This window comes from Pteropus alecto, unplaced genomic scaffold, assembly GCF_000325575.1.
Source record: "Pteropus alecto unplaced genomic scaffold, ASM32557v1 scaffold22, whole genome shotgun sequence".
Lineage (NCBI taxonomy): Eukaryota > Metazoa > Chordata > Mammalia > Chiroptera > Pteropodidae > Pteropus > Pteropus alecto.
Window position 1 is genome coordinate 11,091,226 of NW_006434839.1, and position 10,592 is coordinate 11,101,817.

Sequence of the window (10,592 nt, forward strand, 5' to 3'; positions counted from 1 at the left end):
CCCCTCAGGTGAATCCTGGCCTTTGTGTCCTCTACTTTGTGGCTTTATATGACCTGGAAAACCAAAGAGCAAGTTCATTGAGTTTGGCAAATGCCCCCTAAGGCAAAAGGTGGCTTCATTTCTCTGATTACCATTCTGAGTTCCTATTTTCACTGAGTTCTCCTTTCTGAATAGCCAGATAATCAATGTATTAAAAATATTTTTTATTATATTTTATCCAGTATTTTATTTTCTTTAGGAAGGTCAAGCAGGGTACTTTGTTAACCATAGTGCTGGAAATAGAAGTCCAGATATCACTTTGAAATTATATCGAGGAAAACTTTCCTAATGCCGATAAATGTGTAGCATTTGACGATCAAAAGTAAAATGGTCTTTTATAGAAAGCTAATAACAGGTACAGCCAGTAATAATATTGTAAATATATAAGTAAAATAGTAAAGTGGTATTTGGTCAGGATTCTAAAGAAAACATGTACATTAGATTTTTATTTCTTAACACGTTATTTGCGTTAATGATTGTGTAATGGAGTTAGGGCTTTGTTGGGGATGAAATATCATATTTTCCTGCCTCCCACTCTCAAAGACCCTCTAATATCCCAAATGCTGGCCCGACAATCAAAGTTCTTCAAAATAAGAAGAGCTAACTTTGCTTTATCTTTCTACTCCTCCCCTTGTAGAGACTGGAACGCTGAACTCCACCCAGATTTTACTTCGAGTCTTTGCATTTGTCCTTCCTCCTTCTCCCACCCATGCAAATAACATGGATATTTTTGTAAATAACATGGTTTTTGGCATACAATGCATCTTTTCTTTTCTACCTCTATTTCTACTTAGACGTTTATTTAAGAAAGCATCCTTTTATGCAGAAAGCAACCCCACTCTGACAAGATAGAATATGATCTCTTTCTTTGCCACCCAGAGCCTTTTAAACCTCTCTTAAAGCTCTTCTATTCTGCCTTGCACTACCGTTTTGCTTTTTTCTTACCTTCTTTGTTAGAATGCAAGCTTCTTGGATGCAGAGACTCTTTTTTCATAACTATGTTCCCACAAATGCCAAAAACAGTGCCAAATACATGTGGTGTAGGTATAAGAAAAGACCAGATATAATATAAACAAAAACATCTATTTAATTGAATGAAATAGACTGGCTCAAACACAGAGCACTCTTCCTTCAGTGTTAGTGCATGTGAAGTTACATATGGAGATAATAAAATGATTTGGGGAAAATGTGTGGCTTGTATGGAAACAGGATTTGGAACCCTTGTGACAGCAGAAGAAAGAGAATCACTGCTTAGAAAGTAGGTAAAAAAGGAGAAATGATTGATGTATTATTACTAACCTTGTGCATAAGTCATTGTAAGTAGATCAAGTTAAATTTTGCAGGATTACAGTTGTGAATGAGAATTAAAGGAATTCTTCCAAGATATAATTAAACATGGGCTAAATGCAAATTGCATAGCTTGAAGTCATCCAAGGGTAGCTTAAATTTAACATGACAATTTTTCAAAATATTATTTTCTTGTGGAAGGACCCCAGATAGACGCAATTATTTTTATGCAAGAAGCGTGTCGTTATTACTGCTCCCTGTTAGGTCTTTTGTATTTTAAAATGCCTCTGCTTTCATGTGAGACATCACCAGCAGCCTAGTGGCTGGGTGGAGGAATTGCAGCTACTACATGGCAGCGGTTCTGCCTTCTTATACTCTTCACTGGATGTATAGCACTTTGTATTTGCATAGTACTTCTAACCTCTTTAGAGCAAGTTTACATTTCTCACGCTTGCCACTCTGTGGAGTAGGAAGTGTGAGTTTTTCTGCTCACTTTTTATGGGCGAGAACAGTGAGCCACAGAGAGGTTAAATGATGGGGTAAAGGCAGTAGTGCTTCCTCACCAGCCCATGCCGCTCTCCTTGCCTGAGTGGAATTATGTGGGCACGCAAATTCTGCTGGAGCAAACATGAGCCGGGCTACCTCTGTGCGATTGCTCACTCCATTGTGTGGACACAGGGCTTCAGGAAAATGAAGCTGAAAAGAAAGCTTGTTTATGAGTTCACATGTTTTATATACTATGTCTTTTGAACCTTGTAGATGAGCTGGTTTTCATAATGACCTCACATCATTACACTAAGAATAATTCATCAAATGATTTGGAGATGAGTTCAATTTTTTATGCCAGATGCTTTCTTACTGTTATATCACCATCTGCAAAATAACATTCAGATGTGAAAATTTTAGTTTTAAGATTAAGTTTTTGACTTCCAAGCCCAAAACTTGCAAGACTGGTTGACTGGCCTTTTGTGAAAAACGAAGTAAGAACATCTCTAGCCGAGAAGCTGGGATGTATTTTGAATCATTTGCTTCATCTAGAACTAAATCCATAAATTAACCCAATGGGCATGATGATGTTATTCAAGAATTTGTGGAAGAAATGAAGGATAAATCTGTTTACATTCTCTTAGTCTTTTGGTAATTCTTGTACAAACTTCTCAAAAGGTGAGATTTTTCATAAAACATTTGTCAGAGCCTTATTTACCCTATTTGAAAATTGTATTCAGTTTTGTGGCACATTTTTACAGTTTTGTCATTTAAATCCATTCCATTCTTTAGTTTTGCACTTAAGAATTAATTTAACTCTAATATTCTCTATGAATAAGATCTTTGATTCCAAAATCTGTTTTTCACTAATGAATTTCTCTTAATCCTTAGATAATTCTTGTTTTCCTCCAGACCAGGCAAACTTGTTTCCCTTCTTCTCCATTATGATGACCTAACTCAAGATGGCAGACCAGAATATTTACTTTGCATATAAAGTAGACCTTATTTTTTAATGCTTCCATTAACTACATTCGAATAGTTACCCTTAAAATAATTCCTGGCCTTAGTTTTTGCAGGATGAAAGTAACAAGTGAGGTCATCAGAGGCCAAGAGGGAGCAGGGAGAACTTTTATCCTTAATAAAGGGATGCTGGAAGTTGGTGACTAGGTCAGCAAATGAGATCTGGAGAGGATGAAGGTTGTCGGTGGCCCTTTACTAGTTGAATGGAGGTTGTGTAGATGCAGCTTAGTGTGGTACAGAGTGCTGAATTTGGGTTCGGCCAGAAATTCTAGGCCTTCTACTGCTTTCTAGCTCTAAGACCTTAATAAATGACCTAATCTCTCTGAAATGTACGTTTCTAACTTATGAAATAGAAATAATGATAATATCTTCTAGAGTCATTCTGTATATCGGTTATCTGTTGTTAGGTAATAATCTCAAAACTTGGTGGCTTAAAGCATAATCATTTATTTGCTTTCAGTTTTAGCTGGGCTCAGCTGGGCAGTTCTTATGTTGGTCTTTCCTGGAGTCACTTATGCAGCTACAGTGATCTGGAGGTTGGACTGGAGCTGGAAGATCCAAGATGACCTCACCCTCATATGGCCTCACCTTCATATGGCCGTCAGCTGGGACTGCCAGCAGAGTGCCTCAGTTCTCTACGTCTCTAAACCCTGGGCCGCAGACCAGTACTGTGGCCTGTTAGGAACCAGGCCGCATGGCAGGAGATAAGCGGCAGGCGAGCCAGTGAAGCTTCATCTGTATTTGTAGCCACTCCCCAGCACTAGCATCACTGCCTCAGCTCCACTTCAGATCATCAGAGATTAGATTATCACAGGAGCACTGGTTCCTGGTGCCCAAAAGTTTGGGGACCACTGTTCTACATGGCTGCCTTAGCAACAAAATTCAGGTTTCTTACATGGCAATGGCAGTAATTCCAAGAAGGCAGGTCACAATGTGCAAGTACTTGCCAAATCTCTGCTTGTGTTACATTTGCTGTCTTTTTAGCCAAAGCAAGTCCTCTGACCAAGACCAGGGTCAGTCGAGGGAGGGAACTATTCCACAGGGTAGAGGCTTTACGTGGGACAATTAGTATAACAATCTATACATTCTGTCGGTCCAGTGTGACAATGCATGGGAAATGATTTTTTTAAAGTGTTATATTACTGTAGATTTTGTATGGTGTGTGTGTATGAGTGGTGGTTGTGGTGGGGAGAAGATATGAAAACCTAATAGATATTAAACTTATAGTCCTGAAAGTAATTATTTAGTTTTATCTCTGATTTTCATTATTAAATTAAAAACATGTGATTCAGGTGGGCTCAGAAGTGCAGTGTTCTGGAACTTGGGTAATGTGATCAGTATGTGAAGCTTGGAAAAATGGACTCAGCTACAGAGAACTGTCAGCCCAAAGCTCAGTGTTTTAAGGATAAATATGTGGATATATATGGATAAATTAGGCATTCATGAGAACCTGGAGTTCCATTCTAAGTGAGTTTAACTTGAAAGTCAGAGGGCAGTCATTAATGTCCTGAGAGCTGTCCACACATCCTGACTGTGGATGGAGATTGCGAACATGAGGATTCATCTGAGACAGACTGATTGGAACTAGGAAGGTACCATCCCCACAACCAGGGGGGATTAAAGGGAGGATAGGGCACCTAAGGAGGCAGAAACCAAGGCAAGTGCCTACTTATCTGCACTAAACAAAAATACATGGGGACGGAGGGCACATAGCATATGAACTTGGGAGTACTGTGACTCAGGGCAGAATCAGACAGGTGCTTAGAGGTTGTGTGTCCTTAAAGTTGGTTGTTAAGAAATCTTGAGATGCAGAGCAAAGATTTGGAAGCTCAGCAACCACTAGATCCTGAGCCAACGGGTTCTAGCTATCAACACAGGGCTGACAGTGGGGCTGAAGCTTTTAAACTTCTGAAGTCAGGACAAGCTCAGGAACTGAAGAGACAGTGGCAAGCCTCACTGGGCCCAGAGGAAAAGCTTCAGAAGGCGAACACAAATGCCCGGTAGGATAGTGAGTCTCAAATATCAGTGAACTCAAGAATTTCTTGCTTAAAAGTACACGTCTCTGGACTCATCCCAGAGATTGTGACTCAGTACATCAGGCATGGTGCCCAGGAATTTGCATTTTTAGGAAACAGCTTCATGCTGATAATTCAACCTGTGCTGTCTAATATGGTACATGTGTGACTATTTAAATTTAAATTAGTTAAAATTAAATAAGATAAAAAATTTAATTACTCATCTATTTGCTACATTTCAAGTGCCCAATAGCCACATGTAGCTAATGACTACTATATTAATGCCTAGTTAGAACATTACCATCATAGGAAGTTCTATGGGATGGTGCTGGTTAAGCCATCTACTCCATGCTTCCTTTTCTTTGGACCACATTTGAGTCTGCTAGGCCTTCCTGGTTTTGTGCCCTATCCCAAGTCCTTCTACTTCCCAGAGGAGTAACCTAGAGCACATGATGGTTCAGGACCATGGACAACAGCACACATGGCTATCCCTCTCAAATAGTTTTTGTCACTCTACTTAAGTCTAATCAGGTGAGAAGCCAAAAATGAGAGGCTAAAGTAAGGAATTCAAGCTAAATTGAAGAGGAGACTTTGACTCATACTGAAAACTTCAGTCCAGACGCCTATAGCTCAATAGTGACTTTGGCTTCTGGCCACTTTGGCTCTCCTCAAGAAGTAGGGGAAAGGGAGCCCTGAGCTGCTGTTTAGAATGCACTACTGACAAGCACCATACATTCTGATGTAGGGCAGTGAGGTAGGAGACAAGTATAGGAAGAGTTAAGCAGGATTAAGTTCTGGGCTGCTACTTGTGGCACAACTATGGGAATGTACCTTAACTTCTCTGAGCCTTATTACATTGCTATAATAATATTAATGTTCTCAAATGATATAATACATGCAATGCACCTAGTTTAAAGCCTCTATGTAGTAGTCATTCAATAAATATTATTTCTATTTCCTCTCTTGGTAAGTTGAATTTTATACTTTCTAACGTGGCAGGTCCCAATTTATGACACAAAGTCTCTACTTTCTGGTAGCAGTGTCTAAATTTGGGGATAGAGATGATTTTCTGTTTGAACCTTTTACTCATTTTTAAAAAATTAGGTTGTTCATACTCTTATTGTTGACCTATGAGAATTCTTTTTATTCTGAAGTAAAGTTTCTTATCAGATATAGGTATTATAAATCTTTTTTCCAAGCCCGTGGCATGCCTTTTTATTTTCCTAACAGCAACTTTTGAAGAACAAGAGTTTTGAATTTTGATAAATTCCAATTCATCAATTTTTTGTTTTAGAATTGTTTTTATGTTCTATTAACAATTACTTGCCTAACCCAAAGTCACTGAGATTTTTCTCCTATGTTTTCTTCTAGAAGTTTTATAATTTTAGCTTTTACATTTAGGCCTATAATCTATTTTAAGTTAATTTTTGTATGCAATGTATGGTAAGGGTTCAGATTTATTTTATTTTTACATATAAATATTTAATTTTTACAACATCATTTTTGGAAAGGTTATCATTTCCCTATTTAATTATCTTGGCTCTTTTCATGAAAATCAGTTGACCACGTATGTGTGAGTCTAATTCTGGATCTCTCCATTCTCTTTCATTGTCTGATTGTCTTTACTGTCTATATTGTCATCTGTATGTTTATCTTTAGTCGATACCACACTATCTTGATTACTGTAGCTTTATGGTGAAATGTGTGAATTTCTACAAAAAATCTTGCTAGCTTTTTTATTGGAATTGTATTGAATCTGTAGAACAATTTGGGAGCAATAACAGTAGATTGGAGCAGCTGTCTTGAGGAATGTGATCACCAACTTGCTGCTGTAATTCTACTCTCTTTTTTAAAAAGAAAGACAGAATAACTGAGCGAGTCTGTCCCTATTTTACATCTGTACTTGGTATGTCTTGACAAAGCACTAATGAGCCTCCAGCTTTCCTTAATAAGATAGTGTGGGCAACTTACAACTTTTGGACGTATGCAAAATTTGGGCCACAAGTTGGGTATAAGCAAACGTTATTAAATCATGAATTCTACAAATATTTATTAAGGGTGTAGCATGTGCCAAGTAGTATTCTAGATGCTGGGGTTATAGCAGTTAACAAAGCAGACAAATATTTCTGCCCTAAAAGAGCTTAACTTTTAGCCTCGTGGAGAACTACCAGTGTACAGGATTGATTAAAAGTAGAACCTTAAAAATTATTCTTCTTCTCAATCCAGTACTATCTCTTCTAAGAATTTATCTGAAGAAAATAATCGGAGATGCTATCAAAAATTATGTTAAAATGTTCACTGCAGCAATGATGATAGCAAACTCCAGAAAAATACCTACTGGTGATATATACATTTGATAAAATATTATGTAATCATTCAAAATTTAAATTTTAGAGGACTATAAAATCACAGAATAGATAATTTAAAATGCCCAATCATTTTCTAGTAAGACTGAACCAATTTTTGCCTACTAGCAATGTTAGAGATATTTATCTAACATTACCTTGCTGTAGTGAGTACTTTGAAAAAACAGAATGTGGTGTAATTCTAAATGTGCGTGTGTGCATGTGTGTGTGTGTAACGTTTAATAATCTAATAAAGCCAGTTTGAATGGCAAAAGTAGTATCTCATTTTAATTTACAATTCTTTGATTACTAGTGACAGAATATTTTTTCATCTGCTTAGGTTCTTTTTATATTTTGTGAACTGCTTTTCTTTTTAAAGAAAATTTAGATAAATTCTATGAGTTTGATTTGTTGAGAAGGCACCTGGTTAGTGAAGTTTTTATTCTTTTATTGAGAAATCTGTTTATTGTGTTACAATGTAGTTTACAACGGATATTTTAAAATTTAAAGTATTCCTTAGGTTTACAATAGTACTTTAAATCTGAAAAGCTCACATCCAACTAATTTGAGCAGTAAATATTCATCATTTTTTCCCCATATTTCTTTCCCATTTAAAAAGCTTATTAGGTAGTGCATATCTCATGTTGTTGATTTTGCTTATTGTTTTAGATATTTTAAAATTATGTATTTCTTGCATATTTGAGCACTAGATATTTCACTGCTCTACTCTTCCTGTTTTTGGAAGCATCTACTTCTATAACTTTTGACATTCAATTTTCCATTTGAGAAATAAAAAAGAAAACTAATAAGCTAGGGCCAAAAAATTGTTAAATGTACACTAAGAAATGGAAAACATTCACCATCTGTCACTGAATTGCTTTTCTAAAATACAATGACAAGATGTAGAAACATACTACGTCACTGTGTTCAAGCAAGTGCAAAGAGCTAGGAGCTAGTATGGCACATTTAGAACAGGAGAGATGGCTCACAGGGAGAAGGGTGTTGGTATTAAAGAAAGGTGAGGAAAAGCTGGGTGGACAAGGTGGGACCAGATCATAGGAACCATAGATGCCATGCTGAGGAATTTGAAATTCTTTCTGTAGATAATTAGTAGCAATGAAGGATACAAGTTTAGAAAAGTGACGTAATGAGAATACTATAAAAATATCGTAGGTAGACTTGAGTCTGTTCACAGCAGGGCTGTGAAAGAAGCATCCTTATCTCATTATTTGAGGCTCTCCTTTCCCTCCAGACCATTTATGTTTGCTCCAATGAGTCTAACCAAAGCAAGCAGAATGATATAACCACCACTCACTTAAGCAAAAGGAAACAAGACATTTAACAAAAAGGATGGTTGTTGCAGCCAAAAATATAAGATGCCAGTAAAGGTGGGTTCTAAATTGTGGTGGCTTCAGTGGACTGTAAACGTCTGGGCTTTCATCACTCCAGCCTTGCAGCACCTGCACCATCCTTGATGGACCGGCCTCCATTCTCATGTTCACCCAGGGAAGGACTCGGAAGCAGCCCTCTGATGGTGAAGTGACAAAGGCCCTATACATCCTTACCCAGTGACTGAGTTTCTTGGGACCACTAAAAATTAGCATCTATAAAACTAGAAGACTCTCATTTAAAATAATAATTCAACCATGTGTATAATTGCCCATTGAAAGGCAAGCAAGGAGGGATCACTGAATTCCACTCTTGGTTGTAGTTTAGGCAGCAGGGGAAGGTCTAGTGTGGGCTATTCCTTTGCAGCAGAGATTAGCAATTTCATGAATAGGTGGGAGATAGTCAAGATCAAAGATTACAGGTGGGTGTGGGTGATCCTGATCTTAGTGCTTGGCAGGGATAGTCCTTTAGTATTTCACTGAAAACAGTTATTTCCCTGGTCATACTTTGTCTATGGCCATGCCACCCTGAACATGCCCAATCTTGTCTGATCTTGGAAGCTAAGCAGGGTTGGGCCTGGTTAGTACTTGGATGGGAGACCACCTAGGAGGACCAGGTGCTGTAGGCGTTTTTTAAAAAAAAAACAGAAAAAAGGCCATACTTAAACAAGATGGGGTACACTCCAGGAAAGATAAAAATTTGACTGTATGTGAATGTTATTCAATCATTCATTCACCAAGTATTCATTAAAGTTATACTCTGTGCCAGGGACTACTTTCGAATTGCAGTATTAAAACAGATAAAAACCACTGCTTTATTAAAAGCCTATATTCCAGGCTCTACATTTATTAAAAGCCTTGCATAGAAGTACAAGGATATAGGGTTAGTTAAAAAGAGAAAGAGAGAGGGAAAAAAAGAAACCAGTGGGTAAAAACTTTTGTGCTTCAGTGGACACCATCAAGAACTAAAGAATAACCCACAGAATGGGAGAAAATATTTGCAAGTGATATGTCTGATATCATATATCTAGAGTAAAGAATATATGAGAAACAATAATAAAAAGACAAATACCACAATTAAAAATGGGGAAAGAATATAAATAAACATTGCCTCAAAGAAGACATGCAAATGGCCAACAAGCACATGAAAAATGCTCAATGTCACTAACCATCAGGGAAATGCAAATCAAAACCATTTTGGCATATCACTTCACAGCTACTAGGATGACTATAATCAATAAGACAGACAATAACAAGCATTGGCAAGGATGTGGAGAAATTGAAACTGTCATATATTGCTGGTGGGAATTTAAAATTGTTTAGCTTCTGTGGAAAATAGTCTGTCAGTTTCTCAAAAGATAAAACATGGAGTTACCATATAACCCAGAAATTTCACTCCTAGATACACATATGCAAGAGAAATGAAAATACATGCCCATATAGAAACTGGTACATAAATGTTTATAGCAGCATTATTCATAATATCCAAAAGTAGAAACAACCAAATGTCTATCAACTGATGAATGGGTGAATAAAATGTGGTAAATCCATATAATAGGAATTTTTTTTCCAATAATAAGAAATGAGGCATTGTTACATGCTACAACATGGATGAACCTTGAAAACATTATGCTAGAAGAAGTCAGACATGAAGACTTTATATCGTATTATTCTATTTATATGAAATTTCCACTACAGCAAATCCCGAGAAAGAAAGTATATTAGTGGTTGCCTAAGGCTTGCATTTGGGTGTAAGGTGCTGTTGGGGAGAAATGGAAATGACTGCCAATGGATTTGGGTTTTTTTTTTTTTTTTGCAGGGGGTATGATGAAAATGTCCTAAAATTGTGGTGGTGGTTGACAACCCTGTGACTAGAATAAAACCTATTGGATTATATAATTTACATGGCCGAATAATATTGTATGTGAACTGTATCTCAATAAAGCTCATATACACATGTGCACACATACACATATATATATCTGATTTATTATATATATATATATATATAA

The 10,592-nt window shown here is 36.9% G+C and overlaps 1 non-coding gene across 1 annotated transcript; it reads left to right on the plus strand.

Moving 5' to 3' along the window:
* The first annotated feature begins 9,090 nt into the window (after window positions 1–9,090).
* Window positions 9,091–9,209, plus strand: LOC112478754. Its single transcript, XR_003045957.1, has one exon. It is a non-coding gene; the product is annotated as a 5S ribosomal RNA (ribosomal RNA).
* Window positions 9,210–10,592: the final 1,383 nt, after the last annotated feature.